The sequence below is a fragment of the Phycodurus eques genome, chromosome 3 (genome assembly GCF_024500275.1).
Source record: "Phycodurus eques isolate BA_2022a chromosome 3, UOR_Pequ_1.1, whole genome shotgun sequence".
NCBI classification, from domain to species: domain Eukaryota; kingdom Metazoa; phylum Chordata; class Actinopteri; order Syngnathiformes; family Syngnathidae; genus Phycodurus; species Phycodurus eques.
Genome location: NC_084527.1, coordinates 25,609,682 through 25,618,798, shown reverse-complemented (window position 1 = coordinate 25,618,798; position 9,117 = coordinate 25,609,682). Strand labels below are relative to the sequence as shown.

Here is a 9,117-nt window from a genome sequence, read left to right as displayed (position 1 = left end):
GTTCAAATCCTGGCTCTGGCCTTCCTGTGTTGAATTTGCATGTACCCCCCCCTCCCGTATGGTTTTTTTTCCGGGTACTCCAGTTTCCTCCCACTTTCCAAAAACATCCGTGATAGTTGATTGAATTAATTGAAGACTCAAAATTGTCCTTAAGTGTGAATGGTTGTTTATCTATTTGTGTCCTGTGATTGGCTGGCAACCAATTCAGTCAGGATGTACCCCGCCTCTTGCCCAAAGTCAGCTGGGATAAGCTCCAGCGGTACAGAGAATGGATGGTTGCATAGTTAGATTTATAGTGAAAGAATGAACAGAGGAAGTAATTTCACACCATTATTGTTATTATTATTATTATTATTTAAATTGTTTGGATAAATCAGAAATAAATCTTTGTGCGGGCCGGCATGGTGGACGACTGGTTAGCACATCTGCCTCACAGTTCTGAGGACTGGGGTACACGTTCTGAGGATAAAGCAATACAGAAAATGGATGGATGGATATCTTTGTGCCAGAAGTGTATAGTGACGGGCAGAACAATTAAATGCTCTTCCAGTAGATGGCAAAAGGTACAATAAACCTATTTATCCACCTGTTGCCATTCATAACAGAACACCGTATTTTCACGACCATAAGGCGCACCGTATTAAAACGCGCAGTCTCAGTTACAGGGTCTATTTCCGTATTTAACACACACACGTATTTAACACACACATATTATTGGGCGCAGGCATGGTAAAACATACGCTATCTTAAAACATACGGTAGCATGCATGCATGCACGCTAAAACAATGTTTTTAAAAAGGCAGCGGGAGCAAAACTGAGTTCGGTTGTACATTATTGATGTATTTAACAATGTACTCCCGTTATTTTTTGATCAATCCTCATCTTCTGTATCTGAAATGAACAGTTGGGCAAGCTCTCAATCAAACATGCCAGGTTCCCTCTCGTACTTGTCAGAGTCAACCTCGTTGCCGTGCGGCTCCTCAGAAATGATGCCGGCTTTTACGAAAGCCCGAACAACAGTGCAAGCAGACACGTTACCCCAAGCATCCACAATCCATTCACAAATTGTGGCGTAACTCGCCCGGCGCCGCCTCCTAGTTTTAGTAAAGCTGTGATCGGCACCTGTCATCCATCGCTCCCACGCCACTCGCAATTTCACCTTAAACGCCCTGTTTACAGCGATGTCCAGCGGTTGGAGTTCCCTCGTCAAGCCTCCCGGAATGATGGCAAGCTTCCTCACTTGCTGCACATGGCAGAGTTATTGCACTCAGTCGAATGGTGACTTGAGACGCTTCTCCCGGCTGTTCTTTGCTCATTAATCCATTGCTCGAGTTGGTCTTCCAACTCGGGCCACCTCGCCTTGTTCCCGCGGAAACTCAGCTTCGTCTTCTTGACTTGGCGAAGCTCCTTTTCCTGCTTCCTCCACTTGTGAACCATGGATTCGTTGATCTCGAATTCTCTCGCGGCTGCTCAATTCCCATGTTCCGCCGCGTAACTAATAGCTTGCAGTTTTAAACTGTGCTTCGTAAGCGTCTCTCTTCGTAGGTACCATTTCCGGGGGTCCTTAGCCCAACCGTTGTTTTGCACAATGCACAAACTATATACCTACTGGAGACCTGCCTTTAGCGTCCTCCTTCATGCGCACCCTTCCCCCTTTAACATCTGCATCCTGTCCTCAGTCACGTCCGCCTTTCCTCTATATAAGCAGCGTGTCGGCAGGAAATGCTTCCAGTCAGTCAGTGGAGTGTGCATCAAAGTCTCGGTGCACACATAAGGCGCGGCGCATTATAAGGCGCCCGTCCATTTTGGAGAAAATTTAAGACTTTTAAGTGCGCCTTATGGTCGTGAAATGCGGTATGTCGTGGCTCCCTGCAAAAATATATCAGCTTTAAACAAGACCAGTTTTCACACTGAGTAAGTACATTTGTGGCTAAATCATTATTCAATATTCATACTTTTTATGATATTTTTGTTTGGTGTTTTACCGTGAGATTTTTCTAATGTAAAATAGCTACCTTGGCTCAACAAATGTTGGACAACACAAATCTAATCATTCGTCTTCTAAAGGCAGCACGGTGACCGACTGGTTAGCACATCTACCTCACAGTTCTGAGGAACTCGGTTCAAATCCTGCCTCGCCTTTGTGGAGTTTGCATGTTCTCCCCGTGCCTGCTTGGCTTTTCTCCGGGTGCTCCGGTTTCCTCCCACATCCCAAAAACATGCATAGTAGGTTAATTGAAGACTCTAAATTGCCAGTAGGTGTGAATGTGAGTGCGAACGGTTGTTTGTTTATATGTGCCCTGCGATTAGCTGGCGACCAGTTCAAGGTGTACCCCGCCTCTCGCCCATAGTCAGCTGAGATAGGCTCCACCACACCCACGTCCCGAGTGACACATGGGGGGCGGGATTTGAACCGCGGTCCTCAGAATTGTGAGGCAGATGTGCTAACCAGTGGATCACCGTGCCGCCACTTCCAGAACAATTTGTCTGAATTTCCATACTTTTAAAATTATGTCAACAGCATTACCACGGGACAGTTATTACAACATATTTCGTAATAGGATAAACATAATAATTACTCAATAAATGTAATCATTCATAAATTACGGCTTCACTGTTTGTTAATGTACAGGTATTTACTGCATCAATCTTGTAATGGCAGAAGCAGTGGCAGCCTGAATAAAAGTATGAGATTTCAACATGCCGTTGTAAAAAATGCCTATGGATTTATTAGCCTTTATCAATTCTATTTTCAACCATAGTAAAGAAAGCAAGTATATTTAATCAGATTAATCAGCTCTCAAAAGTCAAAATCAAAATTTAGTGCTCCATTTTGCAAACACACAACATTGCTTCCAGATTAGATTGGTTCTTGGATACTTTATCCACAGACGATAGTTTATATTTCTATTTTGTGCAATGCACTTGTACAAATGTCTTGTATGCTGTTTTGTATTTCCTGTATCCACTATTGCTGCTAAAACAATGCGAATTTCCACAATGTGGGACTAATAAAGGTTATGTTCTATTAAAATATTTACGATCTTAATTAGACTTTTAACCTCATAAGCCCCTTTTTTCAGGCGACGTACTAATTCAGTGTATTGTTATTGTGTACCGCTATTATTTTCTCTCCAGACACATTAATATGCTTGCTATTTTGCTGTTCAATGTTGGGTAGTTTCCGCTATAACATGGTTCCAGCCAGACCTATGTGACAAGGATATTGTATCATCCTGCCTGCACCACAGTGCTTTGCCGTCTTCAGAGTGTACTGTGGTTTGAATTGTGTCTGACAAACTGTCTGTGGTCCTTGGACCCAAAAAGAATCATCTTACTTTCATCAGTCTGCAAAGTGTGTCTCCATTTCTCTTTAGGCCAGTGGATGTGCTCTTTGGCAAATTGTAACCTCTTGACCACATTTTTCTTCAGAGGGACTTGACACTCGATTAGTTTCACACAGGGGTCTTTTAAGTGTCAAAGTACTCAGAAGTTAACTTCACATTGTCTTTGGTTACCCTTAAGCTGATCATTGGCTGAGTTTTTACTATTCTGGTGTAGCGTTTATTGGTTTGGATAAAAATGTAATGAATTTGGGAAAAGATACGAAGGAAGGTGAACGCCCTGTGCCCATGTCCAAGTGTCCTCGAGCAACATACTGAACCCCCAGTTGCTCCTGATGTTGTGTCATCAGTTGGTGAGTGAGAAAACAGTGTTAAAGTGCTTTGAGTAACTTGAAGGTATAAAAGCGCTATACAAGCGAAAGCCTATATATACCATCTCCTACCACTACTAGTAACTTGTGTACCACTTTGTTTTCTCGCAGCAAACCAGTAGTCCGCCGACCCCATTTTAAGAAACACTGCTGTCCTGTGTCTCTGACCCAACTCAAACTTCTATTTTAGTATTACTAAAGCAGACAAGTGTCCATGCCTGAGCACCTTTGAATTAACCTGTATTATGATACAGGCGAAACTTGTTGAAGCAATCTAAAGTTAATTTCACACTGAACGCTCCATATGCTGAAGCGTCTTAAGACCATTTCGGTCCTTTAGTCAGCACGTTCTGCAGCTTCATATTAAGAGCACAGACATCATTGTAGACGACGATGACACACTTCATTTGCAATTCCATCCAAAGGTTCATTGTACTTTCATGGTCCTAGTCCATTAGCTCTTCATAGATGGCCCTTTCTGTTTGACTTTTTACAATTATCTGCTCAGGAAGCATCAATTGATTTTTGCAACAGTTTTGACCCGTGTGCACCAATGTAATTTCTCTTTTTGAAATTGTCAAGTGAACTCTCCTGTATGTGAGTACAATGCCTTATCATCTAGGTTTGGCATATTTGAGCAGTCATTCTGTGTTGTGTTGTCCATCCGTCCATCCATTTTCTGACCCGCTTCTCCTCACTAGTGTTGCGGGCCTTCTGGAGCCTATCTCAGCTATCATCGGGCAGGAGGTGGGGTACACCCTGAACTGGTTGCCAGCCAATCGCAGGGCACATACAAACAAACAACCATTCGCACTCACATTCCTACAGGCAATTTGGAGTACTCACATTCAAATATATTTAATCTCAGTAAAAGCAAAAACCAGAAAGCATGACGCGAGCATTATTGCTATTACGAATAGGAATATAGGAGGAGCTGTGACTGGGAGGGTTGTCATCAATGTGGAGCTGCGTGCATCCCGGAGATGTGAAGAGGATTGAGAATCACGGGTAAAAAGTCCACTGAAGTGAGAGAGATGACTAAATGGAACCGGAGAATAAACCATTCTTTCTATATGTGTGTTACTCTCAAATGGATGAACTATCTCCTGTTAGAAAACTACAACTGTTTGTTTACTTTTAAGTTCAGCTTGTAGCAAACGTGAGTGCCGTCATGCATGCTGTCTTCGCGACATTCATGATCCTGGCACCTTCATAGTGGTCAATGGAGAATTACAATTTTGCTCCTCTCGCTCATCTCTAACAGCTTCTTCATACAACGTGCAACAAGAGGGAATAAAACTCTGCACCTCCTGTATGTGAAGGGGATATTTATTTGGGAGGTCAATTACCTTTAAATCACAGACGAGGCACAGATTTGGAGATAATGGAATCCTGCAGTTTAAGACAATGCAGGGTTTCTGTCTAATATTTTGGTTACCTCAATTTACAGTATTTCTTACTTACTAAAACACAAAACTTCATTGTCTGAAACAAATGCCCCTGTGCCCTGAACCCAATTACTGAATTGATCATTCTTTTGCAAGAACCCGAAGCACTTCTCACTTAGACACAACTTGCGAACATATTTACACAACTTTTCACCCACTAAAACACATTTTCACTCTGATGCACTTGTGTTGCATCATGGTAAGCACAGGTAGCAAAAGTGAAACTCAATTAAAGCACAGGGGTCTCAACATAAACACAGCAACTCAAAACTGATCAGACTTTGTGGCTAATGATGTGAAGAGACTAATATAAGCCAGTTCGGTCACCACTGGTTGTTGAAGTTTCACTATGATTAGAGACAATCAGAGAGACACACAGTAAGAGTAAGAGGTGGTTAAGGAACTAAAGGAGAGGAGGTATTTGACAAAGAACAATTACGTATTTCAGATGAAATAAGGGCAAGGGACTTCAATGCTCCTGTGGACAATGAAAGTGAGACCTGGAAGGGCATGACTGGGAGGAACGGACCCCCTGATCGGAACCCGTACGGTGTTCTGTTGTTGGACTTCTGTGCTCATCACGGATTGTCCATAACGAACACAATGTTCAAGCATAAGTGTGTCCACACTCCATTCTCAATGGAGCGGTTCGCAGCCGAGTGTGAAGCGGCTGGGATGAAAATCAGCACCTCCAAATCTGAGACCATGGTCCTCAGTCAGAAAAGGGTGGCGTGCCCTCTCCAGGTCGGGGATGAGATCCTGCCCCAAGTGGAGAAGTTCAAGTATCTTGGGGTCTTGTTCACGAGTGAGGGAAAAATGGAACGGGAGATCGGATTGGTGCACCGTCTGTAGTGATGCGGACTTTGTATCGGTCCGTTGTGGTAAAGGAGGAGCAAAGCCGAAAGGCGAAGCTCTCAGTTTACCGGTCGATCTACATTCCTACCCTCACCTGTGGTCACGAGCTGTGGGTCGTGACCGAAAGAACAAGATATATATATATATATATATATATATATATGTGCTAAACAGGAATTTTGTTTTGTTTTACAAAATGCTGTTTGGACACTAAAGATTATTCCAACAGCTTTATAATCAGATCATTGTGTTTTCATTTTTTCTGTGTATAATCACTGTTAGTGGTGTTTTTCATTTTGATCGACTCGGGGTCTGATTTGACGACAGTGCTTTTGAGCACTGAGTTTGAGGTTTTGCAAGTCTAGCTTGAAAATTGGGTTTTGTGTTTACAGTATCGAGAAAACGATGTATGGTTTTAAAAAAACAACATCTCTCAATGATGTACAGCGCTACACCACTGTAAATGACTACCACAATAATGAACATATTGTTGAATGAATACTTATCTGAAAACATGCGAAGTCCACACAGGAAGGCCCGCGCTGAGATTCGCACCCAGAACCTCTGAGTGTGAGGCACATGTGCTAGCCAAATGCTCTACTGTGCCTTTTGAGAATAATATCAATTGTTACATTCATATATCACCTTACAGTGGCAATCCCCCCCAAAAATAGCATTGTAAAGGCATTTTTTTCCACCCAGCTTCTATATTAGAACTCACTAGATTGTGGGGGTGTACCTAATACAGTGTCCATAAATGCATATTGACCTGCTGGTGGAGTACACGGAGAGAGTTTCTATGACAGCCTGATGTCAAGTGTATTTTGACATAACTCCCTGCCTGCAGGTCTTTGCCAGTCCTAGTTTACCCATTATAGAACCAGTCATGAGACATGCAGAGAGAGAGAGAGAGCGAGAGAGAGTGTGTGTGTTTGACAATCAGACAGACAGATAGCAGAAAGAATGGAGCGCTTTCCTCTTTGCTTTGTTTCTCTTATTCACAAGTTTGCTTCAAACAACCAACCAAACAAGCTATAAGGGTAATTTCTTCGTTTGCCTCATCTGTCTTGACAACTGAACCAGGTAGGACTTATACTTTATAATTATATTACTATTATAATATCCTATTTTGTGGTTGTGTTAGTTTGTTGTTTTTCCCATTGCGCCATTGATTTCATGTCCTGTTGCTCTCCACTGTCAAATGTTATGTTACGCTAAGCTATTCTGTGCTATGCTATGTTTTGTTTTGTTATGCTATGTGGTTTGTTTGGTGGTGCAACGAATTTAAAAACTAAACAAATTAATTAGAGGCTTTGTCATTAATTGTTCTCAATCACATTTTAATTGAATAAACAAATATATTGTAATAGAAAAAGCATGTTTTTAAACTCATAATTTTTTTTTATCCATTCTCTTAACCGCTTATCCTCACTCCGGTCGCGGGTGTGCTGGTGCATATCTCACCTAACTCCGGGCGGCGTACACCCTGAACTGGTCGCCAGCCAATCGCAGGGCACATATAAACAAAGAACCATTCGCAGTCACATTCACACCTACGGGCAATTTAGAGGCTTCAATTAACCTACCGTGCATGTTTTTGGGATGTGGGAAGAAACCAGAGTACCCAGAGAACACCCACGCAGGCACGGGGAGATCATGCAAACTCCACACATAGAGGCTGGATTTGAACCCAGGACCTCAGAACTGTTAGAGGGATGTACTAACCAGTCATCCACCATGCCTCCCATATCGATTTTAGTCAACAAATACAGAAATATTCAATAAAAAGGTGAGTGTGAATGGTTGTTTCTCTATATGTGCCCAGTTCGGGGTGTGCTCTAACTCTCGCCCGAAGTCAGCTGAGACAGCACACCCGCGACCCTTGTGAGGATAAGCGGCCCAGAAAATGGATGGCTGGATGGATGTTTCAAATTCAAAAAACTTTATTGTCTGTCACATAGTGCCAGACAATTGTCTTTCGTCTGAGGCTCGGCGAACACAATACATTACATTACATTACAATACATTACAAATCACATAAAGCTAAAAAAATAAAAAATAAAGGTAAACATACTTGGATGACTTCATGTTATTATTTGAAAGACACTGCTGTGGGAATAAAAGAGTCCTTGTACAGTCAGTCTTTTGGTCAGTGGTACACGCTTGTAACAGATGCCTGAAGGGAGTAACCCAAAAGAGTGATGAACTGGGTGTGACAAGTACAGACTGCTTTCCTTTGTACTGTGCCAATGTACAGGTCAGAGAGATGTGTTTGAGAAGTGCCAGTGATATTTACTGATTTTACTGCTTGTATGATGTTTACTATGCATTAGGCTACTACATTGCTTAAGGTAGTTCTTACACAAAAAGCATTTCTTGGAAGATGACTTCAAGCTGCATTTTGAGCTGAATGTATTAATATTCAGTGAACTATGTATTTGATACCCAAAATTTGATAACCTAAATTAGTACTTGGTGGAGAAACCCATTTCTTGTAGTTTGCACACAGATAAGGAGTGATATTTGCCAACTACCCATTATAGAATTCTCAAAATCTTTCAATTTTCTTGGCTACCGCTTAGAATCTTGAAGAGATTTTCTATTGGGTTGAGGTCTGGAGACTGACGAGGCCACTCAATTACCTTTATTAGCTTCTTCCTGAGACACTCCTTTGGTGCTCAGACAGTAGGTTGTGGGTCATTGTCATGTTGGTAATACTCTGATTTAATTTCATCCTCCGAACAAGGTGGGTCGAGTTGATACCAAATTGCTCAATGTTGAGTACAGCACTATCTCCCAAACCTTACCTTATTCAGATGTTCACTGGCAAACGCAACGTGGGCCTGTGCATGTATCTTCTTGAGCAGTGGGACCCTATGGGTGCCAGACGCTGCAACATTTCAGTCCATTAGTCAGCTGTCAGTGTTTCCACAGTTACCTTGAAAAGGTAACTTAGTTACTTTACTGATTACATGACCATAAAAGTAACTTAGTTACTTTACTGATTACTTGATTTCAAAAGTAAATAAGTTTGAAAAAAAGTAACTTTTTAGTTACTTTCAGCAGCTGCCAAGTGGCAGGAATATCACTTATCCACA

At 42.0% G+C, this 9,117-nt stretch overlaps 1 protein-coding gene across 1 annotated transcript in view; it reads left to right on the top strand.

Annotated features, from left to right (window-relative positions):
* Positions 1 to 6,941: 6,941 nt before the first annotated feature.
* slc4a5a (solute carrier family 4 member 5a) overlaps positions 6,942 to 9,117 on the top strand; it is a 59,669-nt gene continuing 57,493 nt past the window's right edge. Inside the window, 1 exon segment of the mRNA XM_061672849.1 lies at positions 6,942 to 7,102. The gene's annotated coding sequence lies outside the window, so the exon portion shown is untranslated.